Genomic DNA, 15579 nt, shown 5'->3' on the forward strand with positions numbered 1-15579 from the left:
TCTTTCAGAGTTGGGGTTCATGTTTTCACACTTTTTTACTGTGGCCTGCAAAGCTTTTGTTCTGTCCTTCACTGTGAATTTTTTGGGGGATTGACTATTTCTTCTCCTGAAATTTCCCTTTCTCTTGCCTATTCTCAGCTACATGTCCCTGTTCCTGTTCCTCACTAATCAGTTCCTCAGGAACCACCGCCAGGAGCTCCTCAAGGATACCCTCACCCACATGCAGGGCAAAGGTGTTTCTCCTCTCAACCTCAGCCTGCGGAGTTTTGTCCATTCCCATGAACAAATGTCTGAAGTGTCTTATTCCAGATACTATTCAGACATTCTTGGTGACATCATCCCAAGCCCAAGCAAGGCTCTTGATGCAGTCACAGATGTGTAATCCTTCCAGAAAGGCAGCCGTGTATTCACAGTCGCCTCCTTAGTTGCAGCAGCAACCTGAGCAGAGGTCCTCATGGGGAGGGGGGCAGGCCTTTCCAGCTGCTGTCATGCCTTCATCCACTGGCTGAATCAAAGAAGTGATGCATTGAGGGGAAAACACCACGTTGATATTGGGATAAAGATCCAACCTAAGGAGGCTGTGCAGACAGTCGTCGACCATAAACACGCTCTGGAAAGGTGTGCTGTTCTCCAACAGAACTTCTCTACGTGGCCAGCACAGCAGTTCAGGAAGAACTGGAAGACAAGCTGATCACGCATGACTTCTTACTGGGGGTCCTCGCTGTGCCAGATCACAAAGGGCCCGTAACACTGCCCCAGCACAAGACTGTAATTCTGTCCTTAAAAGCCCTGAAACCTGGCACTGACTTGGTCTCCTTATGGATGAAAATTCTTCCAAGCATCCATTTCCAGAATAGGGAAGTTTATCCATATGGAAGATTTGTTCTGGCAAGTCGTTTTCTTCCACAGTCAGCTTATTTTGAGTTTCCCAAAATTCTTGGGCTGCCTTCATATCAGCACCTGTAGACTCACCACTCACTTTCATGTTATGTAATGAAAAATGATTCTTGTTTCTTTGTTTTGTTTAGTTTTGTGCCAGGAATTGAACACAGAGCTGCTTTAATCTCTGAGAGGTTATCCCCAGCTCTTTTTATTTATTTTTTTTAATTTTTAAGACAGGGTCATGATAAGTTGCTGAGGGCCTGGCTAAATTGCTGAGGCTGAACCCAAACTTGCAATCCTTCCGCATCTGCCTTCCTGGTCACTGGGATTTCAAGTGTGTACCAGCACAACCAGATCTGAATAATGATTCTTTAATCCTTTAAGTCAACCAGAGCTAGCAGTAGCTTCAACCTCACAGTTGGGTCCAGTATTTTTTTTTTTTTTTTTCCCAAACTGCAAACATGATTTTGGCCTTGGCCATGATTGTTGTGGTGCTGTAAGGGACTTGCTTCTGTGTCTGGTCTTCAATCCAGATTATTAGAAGTTATTTGATACAGATCCTTCTTGAATTTTATTAGTTTGTTATTTCAATGATGCAGATCTTTCACCATCTTCTGTCACTTTGTTCTTCAAAATCTTAGCTATAACAGAATGGGATAGGCCTGACTAGAGAGCAATGACCATCACTGAATTTGCAGCTTTATAGGAATAACTTTTAATTTTGTTTCTATGGCAATCAGGACATTGTTTCTTCCTGACGGCATTAGTAACAGATTCCGAATGCTTAGGAGCCACGATGAACAACACAATATGAGACTAAATCAAGTGCAAGGGAAAATGATGCAATCAGGAGATGCATGACAAGGTTCACAAAGCTGCTGCCAGTGTAACATGGCAAAATGTGCTTTTTAAAATAGAAGTAGCACACTCTAAATAATAAAAATGTAATATTAGTAAACCATTAACATAAACCCATAGTAGTTATATATACAGTACATCATACTTGATAGTTATATCATCACTATCAAGTATGATGTACTGTACATAATTATTTGCGTTATACTTTTATACCAGTGGCAGCACAGTGGGTTTATTTATACAGCATTGCCACAAACAACTTAAGTAATGTGCTTTTCTATGACCTTACCATGTCACTAGCAATAGGCATTTTTCAGCTCCATTATAATTTTATAGTACCACCATTATATATGTGGTCCATTGTTGACACTGTTATGCACTACATGGCTGTATCTTAATAAATGTAATTGTATTTTTTTGTTTTTTTTTTTGTTTTAATGAATGTATGTCATTTTTTCATCCAGGGGAAGCAAAATAAAAATTAAAATGAAACTAGATATTACTGAACAGTCTCAGAACAAAGTGATCGTGAAATCAATCTAAACTTTCAATTGATGTTTTGGTAAGCCACAGTGTTTATCCTTCTGTTTTTAAATAACCAATGCCAAAGAATGGTTTGTTCTGTATTTATTATAACATCGAGTTTGGTTTTCATTTAATTGGCTTCATTTTGGGGACAGGCATTTGTGGGCTAGTAGCTGTCCTGGTACTTAGGCCCAAGGGGCCCTTGTCCAGAATTCATCCATTAGAAGTCTCTTCTCTGTGTCTTGACTGGCTGTACTCCTCCCAATAGGGTGAGGAGTCCAAGGGAATTCATTAATTGTATTCCCTCATCCCCAAGTCCATAATCCCCTCAATATTGTTCTAAGTATCCAGGATCCCCAAATTCCCTACCCAAATGGTACAAGCAGGAGTGTTGCCTCTCAATGACTACACTAGCGGGAGCGGACAATACTTATTCTGGCCTTCGTACTTCAAGGCCCAAGAAAATGGCAGGGGGCAGGGAGATACTTTTGGGGGAGCTGGACTGAGCTCTCACCTACTGGCTGGAGTCCTGTGGGAAGGGAGGAGGCGGCTACAGACCAGGATTTGGAAACCAGCTCTCCCTTTGTCCCCACATTTAAGTATAGAGCACCCAGGAGTTTGAACCTGGCCTTTCACATCATTAGGAAGATATTAACTATCAAGGTTGGAAGATGGAACCTGTGGTGCCTAATAGTTTGTTAACTTAGTTGGGAACTTAAATATTTAGGCAACTGGTATATGAACCTTTATTTTTGTACTATTGCTCGGGACCCTGAAAATATTTAAGGTGGATAGATCTTGGCCTTAAAGGAAAATTCTTTTTCCACCAATAATATTTTTTCCATAAAAGGATTGGTGGGTAAAAATACTTTCATGCATTATTTATGATGGCGGATGATGGCAAATGATGGCTGCGGACACTGACTGCATTGTTTAAATGGAGTTTTTCCTTTAGTCCTCACAACAACCCGGTAGCGTAAGTACTTAGGAGAAAACCCAGATTCAGTGATATTAAGTAATTTGTTTCAGGCCACAAAGCTTGTGCTTCAATTAGCCTTAGTTGCATAACAAACTACCCTACCTTGAGAATGGGTTGAAACAATTTTTTTTTCCTGTTATGTGGGTTGACTGGGCTGCTCTATTGCTGGTTTCCTCTGGGTTCACTTATGCAGCCACACTTAGCCAAAGAATGGGCTAGGGTAGGAAGGTCTTCAGTGGTCTATCTTGTCTCCCAGTTGGTGTTGCTGGTGCCGGGACTGAGACCTTCCTTGACTTACTTTTATCTACTTACCATTGGACCTCCTGCCTTTTTAGATTCTAAATCCCCCTGTGGTCAGGCTTAGTACCCAGTTCCTAGTGGTGGTTAATGATACTTACTTAGGTCACTCCCAAGCAATGTGACCCTAAATGGATTACTTAACAGAAGTCTTAATATGAGTGTGGTACAGAAGACATCAGGTTACTCTAAGGTTCCTATGCAGTCAAGCAGGAGGAGTCCTTGCAGTAATGTCATCACTGCTCACTATTAACGTGATCAATGAATGCATGCTGATTTTTTAAAATAATGGGAACTGTTATGGTTTGGAAGTGAGATGTCTCCAAAAAGCTCACATGTGAGACAATGCAAGAGGGTTCAGAGAGAAAATCATTGGGTTGTGAGAGCCTTAACCCAATCAGTGAGTTAATCACCTGATGGGATTAATTGAGGGGTGATTGAAGGCAGCTGGGGCACTGGGGATGTGGCTTTAGGGTATATATTTTGTATCTGGAGAATGGTGGAGTCTCTCTCTCTGCTTCTGACCATCATGTGAGCTGCTTTCCTGCACCACAGTGTTCCACCATGAAGCCCTGCCTCACCTGGATCCCTGAGGAATGGAGCCAGCTATCTATGGATTGAGATCTTTGAAACCATAAGCCCACAAATAAACATTTTCTCCTCTACAGTTGTTCTCATGGGGTGCTTTAGTTACAGCAGTGAAAAAGCTAACTAAAACAGGAACAAACTAGGCTTGGTTTCTAGACAAACACGCCCCTTACAAGTTCTGAACTGGGAAATACTTTTAAAAAAAACAGGGGTGAAATTCTCAGCAGATTTCCAAAAGCGGAAAATAAAATTAAACAAAACAAAAACAAAGAAAGGAACAAACCAAACTGCACTGCACCACAGCCATGCTTTCTCTACTATTTTTAAGATTTGAGCCTGGGACTGCTTGATTCTTGGTACGGAAAGTGCTGACTCAACCCGGCTAGGGACCTGGAGGTGGGGACACACCTTTAGCTTATAAGACTAGGTCACAGGAGCCTAGAGGAGCACTCCTCCTAAGAGTGGGCTTTGCACAGGATACACGTGACCAGAGGGATGCTCACGCCCTAGGGCCCTCCCCAGACCCACCAGTTGGAGTCTGTGCACACTGCACACGGAACCCCCCCCCCCCAACCACCTGCCGGCGGGAGAGGTGTCCCCCTTGCCCTGGGAGCCTAGCTTCTGTGCACCAGACCCAGGGAGCGCAGGGCCAGAGGTCTCAGGAGCCCTCAGAGACAAGAAGGGAGAAAAAATGGGGAGGTCTTGGTCAGGTCCGATTTTTCAGTTGGGGGAGACTTAAGGGCTCGCTGTGTTTCCAGCCAGAGAACATTTCAGAAGGCTGCACGCACAATCCCAGGCAGTTGCAGCCAAGGTTCTTCCATGCCAGAATGCAACTTCGAGTACCGAAGCCCTTATACAGAATGCCAAGCTGCGGAGGCCCCCATCCTCCAATGGGGGAGCAAGAGGAGATGGGACACATTCCTCTCTTCCTCAAAGTGTCTCTGTGGGCAGTTTGATTTCTTGGATGCTGAGGAAGAGGGGAAGTGGAAAGCACCTTGGATTTCAGTGTACCCCAAACAAGGAGATGTAGCTTAAGGAAAGAAAAGAGAACACATGAGGAAGGCTATTATGCTGGAAATGTGTGATTAGGAGAAAACCTGGGCTTTGGAGAGACAAGAAGTAGCAGCTCCCTGCCAAGTGGATTTGGTCCTTGAGACCTTGTAGTTCAGCTTGGTATCATAGGGGGAAAAAAATCGGGCTTGGGCATAAGTATGGATTTGAACCCCAACTCTAGACCTCGCTACTTGGTCTCTTGGGCATTTAACTTAGCTTACAAAGCCTCAGTCTCTTTGTCTGGAAAGCAGAGACCATGGTCACTTCTTTTTACATACAGAATTGTTATATTAGAAATAACATATAGAAAATGACGACTTAGCACTTAGCACAGGGTGAAAGGTAGTCTTCCTTATGCATTATGATAAGTGACGACAAATCTTGAAGACTGTGGTTGCCCATGATTCACAGTCACCTCTGCATCCTCTACTTTCCTTCCAGCTTCAGTGGGTCCCAGTAGGATGTGCTTGGGTCTTGGAGCTAGTCAAGGCTATACTGGAATGCTGGTTTTAGTACTCACCACTTGAGTGACATTGGGACATTATTTCTTCCCTACGCTCAATTTTCTCATCAGTAAATGAGGAAGGAGATACTCTTCTTTGCTTTTCCTCTTCCCCTTCAACGTTGCCTAAGTTTTAACTTTTTTTTTCCCTGTGGAATGAGTAAGCATAGAGATAAAAGGAGATTTTTTAAAAAAAAATCTAACGAGAATGTATTTTTACTAACATGATAAGTACCTTATAAGAAAGTTGTTCAAAATGAGAATTGGAACACTTTTGGAAAAGTGCAGTATACTGAATTTTGTTAGCATATGAAAGTTTCTACAGTTGTCAAGATCTTTCAGCTGACTGGATTTGCTAAACTGTACTGTGTACCCAGGCTAGTGGAGGTACAATGGAAATTCTTTACACTGTAATGTTTGTTCTTAGCAAAAAAATGTTTTTACCAAATTTTTTTATAGGCATTGATTGTTTGGGAGGGCCATAATTGGCTCTATAATATATGTGAATCCTGCTTAAAAAAAAAACATTTTTTTTTCAGTGCTGGGGATTGAAACCAGGGCCTGGTGCATGCAAGGCAAAGTCTCTACCATCGAGCTGTATCCCCAGCCCTACAGTAGGATTCAAGCTAGGCTATTTTTCCCCCAGTTGTTTTCTTTTTTTGGGGGCGGGTGGTAGTGGTGGTTCTTTTAAGTTTTACATAATATCAGACTTTATTTTGACATAATTTTAAAAGTATGGAAATACTTTGCTCTAATTCTGTGCCCAGTAATTCTCTTTCCCTCTCTTCCTCCCTCCCTTCTGTCCTTCTCTCTATTCTACTGATCTTTCTAATTAAAAAAATTGTTTTACTCCATTCTGCTATTATTATTTTTTATTTATTTTTATGTGGTGCTTGCAACAAAAACACTCAGGATCACTCCAGGGAAACTAGGCTACATGAAATAACCACACAAGAGACAGAGATATCTTTTTCTTTGGGGGTCTTGTGATGGCTCCTCTGACCTTAAGGGTCCACAGAAAGAGAGCGGAGATAGCACATGCTGAATCTTTTTTATTGAGGAGAAGCCATTCAATTGAGGCAAGGGGTCAGGTTTCAGGGGGTTGAGTCTAGCTTAGTGATGTCTGCTGTCAGCAGGTTGACTGACATCCAGGAAGGCCACACCCAAAGGCAGAGCAAGAGAAGGGGACACACAAAGGGCATCTCCATGGAACATTCTATCCCAAACAGGGCAAAGGGGTAATATCAAAAAGGAACAGGGAAGCGTAGCTCGACCCATGGGGTGACACACCTCAGTCTGAAGACTTCGTGGACCAGGGCGATGTCTAGGTCACTACGAGATGTAGCAATAACATTCAGAGCCTCTCTGTTCAGGGAAGGAGAACGCGAAATCGTTCAGACTGGCTGTCCACAGCTGAGGATTGAACCTGTGCCTCCCCTGTGCTCAGTGAGCAGTGTACCACCGAGCCACAACCCCACCCCTGATCTTTCTGGTATTTATTTACAGTTTTGTTTTGTTTTGTGTTCTTAGTGTCTTGCAGAGATACATGATGGTGAGATTCACTGTGGTATATTCACATATGTACATAAGAAAGTTAGGCCAGATTCATAACACGGTTCTACCCTTATCCTGTTCCTCTCCTCCCACCTCCTCAGTTCCCTTTAACTAGTCTACCAGTCTTTCTTGTATTTTGATGGAATCCCTCCCCCCCCCAACACTGCCCTTTTTTCCCTTCCTGTCTCTCTCTCTTTTATTTTAGACTAGCTTCAGCATATCAGAGAAAACATTAGACCTTTGGCTTTTGGGAACTAGTTTATTTCATTTAGCATGATATTCTCCATCCACTTACCAGCAAATGCCATAATTTCATTCTTCTTTATGGTTGAATAATAACTCCACGGAGTATATATACCACATTCGCTTTATCCACTCATCTGTTGAAGGGCACCTAGGTTGGTTCCATAGCTTGACTACTGTGAATTGTCTAGCTAGGCTTAAATAGTCTAAAAAGTAGGTGGGGTTGGATTGGACTGACAATTTGAATGACTTAGGAGAGTTCATCCAAGATGACTGGATTTTGTTAATGAATTTGTCATTGTTTGGAGATGCATATGATTTGTTAGAGAAAAATCTGCTACCCCAATATACACAGAACACAGTGAGAGAGGAAGAGCTTAGGTATTGCCTCAGATAGCATTAGATACCCTTTTATTAGCATGCAAATATCCAAGGTAAATAAACCACTAATGACTCATTCTTAATAGGAAGTGTGGTTCATTTAAAAATGCAAACATGATTATTATTCCCAATAATTTTATAATGTGGGGTTTATGGGCTAAACTAAGAACATTGAAAAGAACTTGCCTGGGGAAGTTTCTCAGAAACTTGCCTCTAGAATAACAAGTCATTAATATCTATCAATCTATCTGAAGCTTGCCTAGCATTTGTGAGGCTCTGAATTGGATACTCCAGCAATGCAAAAAACAAACAAAAATCTGTATTGACTTGGGAGAGTGGTTAAGCTGGACAGAAAGTCAGAACTGTACCTTATTGTCAAAACCAGGAACCTTTTTGAACTTTTGAAGTTTTATGCTATATTTGCAAGTTTGAAGTTTTAAGTAATACTTGACTGAGTTTTTACTAGACAGTCATCAGGCCCTTTCTTCATAAAACTTAGGCTCCTACACATAACAAAAGTGAAACCAGGGTACTGAGATTTCTCTTCCCTGGAAGTTATTGGCAGGTATAGCCTTGATTGTGAAATCACATGCTTTGCTTTTATTGCTTTAGCTCAAAGCCTGGAGACAAGACAGGGTAGTAATGATGGAGAGGGCAGTGACTATGTTCTTAGAATAAATATTATGAAGAAGCAAATTCTCGGCATCTTATCTTTCTAACACAGGTGGGGCTTATCTCTTAACCTTTTCACAGTAGTCTAATTCTAGATAGTGGTTGTCTTTAACTTGGCCAGGTTTGATTACTGGTGAAAATAATTTTTTAGACATTCTGGAGCTATCCTTTTTTCTTTCCTTTTGGAGACTTCATATACCATTACTCATCTTTCAAAAAGACTTCTTGGCATAATTTTGTACCTGTATGGTTCTTTGGGGAGGCGGTAGCTTTGATCTTGAGAGATTCATTCTCTCACCCATTTATTCATTTAATCAATATTTCTCTCAATGTTTGATAATGAAAATGTTCAAACATTCAGAAAAGTTGAAAGAATTTTACAGTATATATCTACTCTCTCCACCCCACCTAGATTGCATTATCTTTCAACTGCTACTGATTAGTTTCTCCTACTGGGCTAAAAGTATACTTAATAAAGCTGTAAAAGGCAGAGTAAGGTCAGGGGAGGAGGAAGATTTTGATTTGGACTGAAGCATAATTTTTGAAGGGGTCCTGTGACTTTGTTTTGGAAAGTTATGTTGGAGTCTCACTGTGGAGGACACTGAATTTCATGACAGGAAGTTTATATGTTCTTCCATTTGTAGTTAGGAGCCATTGAAGGCATTTGAGAAAGAGGACGTCATGTGTTTTAGAAAGCTCATTCCAATGTCAGCATTAGGAGGATCTGCAGTCTGAGAGATGTTAGGAGGCTTTGCAAATGCAGTGATTATCTTGTGAACAGAATGGGTTGCAGAGAGAAGATAAAGAACACAGGTGGGACTTCAGGACTGACTTGAGGTGTGGACCATTGGTGTCAGAACTTGGACATCTGCGTTAATAGTGGGGTCTCTACGGTGTGGTCCCTATATAAAGAAGTCAGAAGAGGAGGAAGTTATAGACACTGTGGGATTCCAGGGATTGCTTGGAGTAAGAATATTATCTTGAAATTCTGGATATCAGTGTCAAGACTGAACAAACAAAAGGAAAAAGCAGTTAGTGCTCAGGTATGAGAATGTTTAGAAAGAGGGAAAGAAGGACAAGAACTGATTATATGGTGTTTTTGGAACAGAAAAAGTACAGGTGTCCAGTTATCAGTATTTTAATGACTCTTCTGTCGTCAGTGTTCAATTCTTCTTAATAACTTACAACAGTCACTAACAACAAAACAAACAAACAAAAAAAACCAACCTCCCTGCTAATAGAGTGGAATAAGTCTTTCCTCTCCTTTATAAGAGGTGCAGAAAAAAGCTGAGGGAGGGGGAAGGAAGAAAGTTAATATTTTTAATATAGGACTTTTAGAGTATGTAGTGCTTTATTCATGTAAACCACTTCCAAATAGGAATTCAGGTAATTTAATGAATTCGTCTTATCTTTTCACAAGACAACGACCACTCTATCTGGAATCATAGCAGCCTAACTGATGGCATCCATATTTTCCAAATGAAAACCTCAGGTGTGACCCTTATTCCAGATGCACAATCACCAAGACTTTGTCCAAACAGTAAGTAACCTAAATTCCTCCTTCCCTTCCACTTTAATCCAAGAAGTGTGGTTGAAAAAAAAATATTCAGCTCTGTAAACTCATTATAATTACCACTTGCAAGACAAGTGAGATTAGATTTATTTAGAATCTGTTGTGTTGCCAAGGATTGTTCCAAGATCTCAAGTATATGGTGAGGGCAGGGGCTGTCTTTTGTTACTATGTAGTAGAAAAAATATGTATGTATCATCTCATGAATCCCTCACCATCACAATGAAAGGCAGTTTGCTTCCACTCAGAATGCAAATACTTTACCTAAACATACAGGGTTTTAAGTGGCAAAAAACACATTTGAAGTAGTGTGTGCACACTCTCAATCCTTCATACTGCCCAAAGGACTAACCTCTCTCAGAAATGCTAGGCCTGCATTGTCTTTCCAAATGCTTCCTAACTCTGTGCCAGGCACTGTTGGGCGTTTGCATGTGTGGTTTCCTTGTTGGGGCTACCCTGATTTGGGAGATGGTTCAACAAGGAAGCCCAAAGCAAAATTGCATAATTAATTATGGGATGTCTGGCCTCTTGTCCTGCATTATTTTCGCCCTATTTCTTAAACTCTGCCCAAAGGACTAACCTCCCTCAGAAATGCCAACCCCCTAAAAGTGACATGTTCATGAAAACTTCCTCCTTCTCTGTTTAATAAGTACTTCATTAATTTCCTTAAACTCATACCTTCAATCCTCATTGTTTGAAGGGTAAAATGGAGAAAAATTAATTTCTGTTATTTGTATTTTCTTGCCAAACTCATGTCTTTCCCCCAGCATCCTGTGTGTGTGTGTGTGTGTGTGTGTGTGTGCATATCTAAGGTTGCTTCTTTTTATTTATTTTCCCTTCCATGTGAGGATTTTGGAAGGAGAGTGGGACAGGATGTGGGCCCATAGCAAGGTCACTTCTGTAGACTTTGGTAGACATAAGAATTGAGCTGTTTCTTCAATTCTTGTTTGATGAAGTTACAGGTTGCCAGTTGCATCGTGGGCAATGGCGTTTGCACTGCGAGTGGAATCATGAACCAATGAGGACTTCACAAGAGCAGGGTTTGTGGGTAGTGGGTTATAGAGATAAGCCTTGGAGCCCTATTATAGCACTTACCCAATCTTCCTGGAGTTACGGGATTTTGTGCATATGTCTGCTTTCTTTTCTAGAATGAGGGCTCCTTGAAAGTAGGTGCTCTTTTTCATCCTCATAATTCTGGCAAAGTACTTCACCCTATAGGATATGTCCAGAGAATCTCTAATGAACTGAGTGCTGTTGGAGAAGACAAAGTTACTTTCATGGAGAAAAATGGAAGCGCCTGGTTATTTGAACGGACCAAGAGATGTTTTTGTTCAGTGCTGAGGGAGGATAGGAGGGTTGCAGGGAAAGACCTGGCTGGGCAAAAGCCCATTAGCTCCTAAGTCAGGCAGAAAGAAATGAAGAAAGTCAAAGGCACATCTGGACTCTATGAGTTTTGCATTTGACACAAGGGAAAAATGGCAGCCACAATCAATTCTGAAAGTGAAGACTATTCCTGACCGAGTTTCTTGGTGAAGAATATTATTCTCAAGCAGCTAATCAACTGGAAATAATCTGTATCATGTTATTTTGCTTCTCCCCTTCTCAGTGTTGGAGTATTTGTGGAATTTACTTGGCTTGGAAGACAGTGACCTTCTTGTGCCACTGTGACCCAGGACTTCCTGAACTGGCAGAAGGCAGTGCTTGCCGTGACATCAGTAGTTCTTCCTCAGTTCACCATAAACACGTACCTAAGTGTCAGGGTCTGAAGAATCTAGACTTTGTTTCAAAGGAAACTGGCTGGAAGCCACTGATTGAGAATTTGCTGATAGGGATTGGTTTTTTAAAAATCTGTGCTCAAAATATATGTAATTGAACCAGTTTTGTGGCACAGACCCCACAATAGCCTTTCTTAGGGACCTGGCTTTACATATACTGACCCAAGTGTATGGGTTCAAGGCCTCAGACTGAGCTTTGGCGCTCGCTCTCTCATCACGGTGGCCTGCACGAATCAACACTATGACTCACACCCCCTACAGCAGTTTTATCTGATCTTCTTGGCTGCTGTTTTAAATCATAGAAATTCCAAGCTGGGAGAGGATGTTGAGAATTAAACTGCCCATCTAGCCTCTTTACAAATTCAGGAACTGCAATCCAGAGAGAGGAACAAATTGACTGACCCAAGGATACACCTGTTGACACAGTCACAGCTGGGACTTGAACTGGTGTGCATGCAGGAATTGTGGCAAAGGGCTTTCTTGTGTGTCTCAGAACAATATGGAGGGCCTCAGTTCCCCTGCATGGTCTGACTTTATTTTCTCTTCTCTGTATATTTTATGGTCCCCCCTTAACATTTCGGTTTTTTTTCAGTACACTTTTCAAGTGGGATGTTAAATCTCACTGATCAAAGACCAGTAGGAATACACTTGTAATGGCATAAAGTTAGTTTTCTTAGTTCCCTTGCAACAAAGGAGACCCTGAGGTTTGGGGAGCTAGGAGGAGGCCTCCTCCAGGCATGGCCTTGCGCTATGGGAGTCAAGGGAGGAATCCATCGGGGGAATTGGCTGATGACAAGTTGCCTGGGAAGTTGGGCAACTAACTTTCTCAGAAGTCTCCCTTCAGGAGGTGGGAGGGACCATCAAACCAATATTGTTGGTAAGAAAACAGCAGTAACTCAGAAGAAAGGATTGCCAGTCATTTTATAAGTGTGACCTTGATTGTGTAGAAATACTGCAGTTTTCTGCTAGGAGCATCTCAGTCTGATCAGGAGCAAGTCCAATTTGTACTTTCTTGGGGATCTTATTCTCTCTCTTTGTTTCTGTCTGTCTGTCTCTCTCTCACTTGCTGTCTCTCACACACACAGACTCACCCAGATCCCATAGATGCTAGTTAAACTCATGGCACAATCTAGTACTTGGAGATCTTGGTGGTACCATAATTCCCCCACCCCTAGTCTAAATCAGATGGAAGTCAGGCAGATTCTTTGTTCTATTTCAGCTGTCCCTTTTCATCACTCACAGGGCTCTGCCTGTTCTCCCATCTTGGTATTTTCCAGCCTGCCCTGACCATCCTGTGGTATTGTCATTTCCCCACCTTCATTCAAGCTCCCATCATCTTTGTTGGGGATCACGATGAAGCCTGCTAACTTTCCAGCCCAGGCCTGTCCTTGCACTATGGCCATGATATTCTTTTCAAAATGTCAAGCCCTTCAACCGTTCCTAGTCACTAAGTAAAAAGGTAAATTTCTTAGCACATCTTACAAGACTCTGCATGACCAGCCCTCCGTTGACTCCTCTAGGTTCTATTCTGTTCCTTCTCCATTTCCTCCATGTGCTGTGTCCTGCCTCTGGATTGGTTACCTGTTGCTGCCTAACACTTTTTAAAAAGGCATAAATCCATTCCCCCACCTCTGCGAATCAGAGCAACAACACCAAATGAGGGGAATGGCGAGATTCACTTAGCTAGGAGTTGAGACCAAGGTTGGAAACTTGCCTGGAGATTTACAGTAGTCCAAGCAAGAGTTGACAAGGATTGGATTAGTCTGAAGATGTAGGGATAGAGAGAAGCCGGTGGGGGTTTGAAAACCATATAGGAAATTCAGTGGGTGATTGCTGCGAGAAGCAGCAAAGGGTAAATAGACAAGTCAGGAATAAATCCTAAGTTCCTAGCTTTAGGATTTGAAAGCATACAGCTATTTCCAACCTAGACAGAAAACAGAGAAGGAAGGATAAGTTCAGGGAAAAAGATAATACATTTGGTTTTTGAGTTCTTAATTATTTTTAATCTTTGTCAATACAATACATATATATAGGTGAAAATCTGAGTAATAGTTCTCATAATAAACCCATCCTTCATTTATCTCTGAGACTTCCTCCTATATTTTCACCTATTATAGTGCTTTTACCTGTCATTATATTTATCTCCAAATTCTGGGTTTTTTTTTTGTTTGTTTGGGTTTTTTTTTTTTTTTTTTTTTTTTTTTTTTTTTTTTGGTACTAGGGATTGAACCCAGGGGCACGTAACCACTGGGCCACATTCCCATCCCTTTTTTGTATTTTATTTATAGACAGAATCTTACCAAGTTGCTTAGGGTCTTGCTAAGTTGCTGAGGCTGACTTTGAATCACAAGATCCTCCTGCCTCAGCCTTCTGAGCCACTTTCATTGTTGTTAGACGGAAAGTGAGTAAGTGGTTTGCAGAGAATGCAAGCAGAACATAAAGGAAACCAATTCACATTACAGAACAGCGAAAAGGAAACAGAACACAATCCTTTTAGTTAAAGTCATGACACAATCTAGTACTTGGAGATCTTGGTGGTACTACCATCTACCCACTCTAGATGAAGTCATGCATGCAGCTTATCTCCAGTTTCTAAGTAACCTGCCTAGTCCTGTTTTCTTGTTAGAAAATTGTACTTTTTGTTACTTTGAAGTGTTTTCTATTCAACTCCTATTCAACAAGGTGAGAACTTAGCACTTTTATGTACTTTATCTTCCAACTTACCCTGATTATAGAGTTTTCTTTCTTTCTTTCTTTCTTTTTTTCTTTTTTTGCTAAGTCAATATCTAATGCTCAATATCTTTGCTCATGACTGAGCCAAGTAGCTTACTATAATTGCAATCCCTTTCTTGAATGTTTTAATATACCCTTTTTACAATTGCCTTTTTTTGGGATTTTTTTCCAAATGCTCTTTAAAAATGACATTCTGCTGTTTACTAAATGCAACAACTTCTCTTACCTCCTTAAGAATGTATGTAATTTTCCCCCAAGTTATTCTGCTTGGTGCATTGCTGTTACTTCTGAGGGTTTTTTTCCCCCCATGTAGTTCCTTTTGCAGTTTCTTCCAAGTTGGCAGTTTTCCTGTGGTTCCTTGCAATCTGTTTATGTAAGTGTGAGAAACTAAATTGCCGGTTGGAAGCTCCATTGTGTTGAAGGGACCTGTCAGCAGTTAGTTGTTGGATTCCAACGCATTTCATCAGAGGACCCCATGTCTGCATTTCTAGGATCCAGCTCTTGTAGGGAGGAATCCTGCATAGGGTGAGGAGGAGGTATATGGTCCTGGTTGCCAAGTTAGCACTCCGTGTTCCAAGGCTGGGGGATGTTGGTGTGTAGATTTAGTTTTCAGTAGGGTTGCCTCTTCTTCACTATTTCTCACAGTTCCAGGTCCAGACTGTTTCTGGTTCAATTTTCTGAAGAATAAGTTTTCTATAGAATAAGTTGTTCCCCTGTTCTGTTGGCAGGAGGAGAGACCCTGAGGACCTGTCAGTGTTGAGGGACATCAGTTACCTCTGCTTCTGGCTTCAGGCTTCACTTAGCACTCTGTAGTGTCCAGTACTTTCCATTTTGAGCCTTTCCGCTATTCTGCAATGTGAACTGGCTTGTGTTTCATTTACGTTCTGCTTGCATTCTCTGCAAACCATTTGTTCACTTTCCATCTAACAATAACGAAAGTTTGATCTGCCTCATTTTCTATTGTCTC

This window comes from Ictidomys tridecemlineatus, chromosome 2 (assembly GCF_052094955.1).
Source record: "Ictidomys tridecemlineatus isolate mIctTri1 chromosome 2, mIctTri1.hap1, whole genome shotgun sequence".
Classification (NCBI taxonomy): Eukaryota; Metazoa; Chordata; class Mammalia; order Rodentia; family Sciuridae; genus Ictidomys; species Ictidomys tridecemlineatus.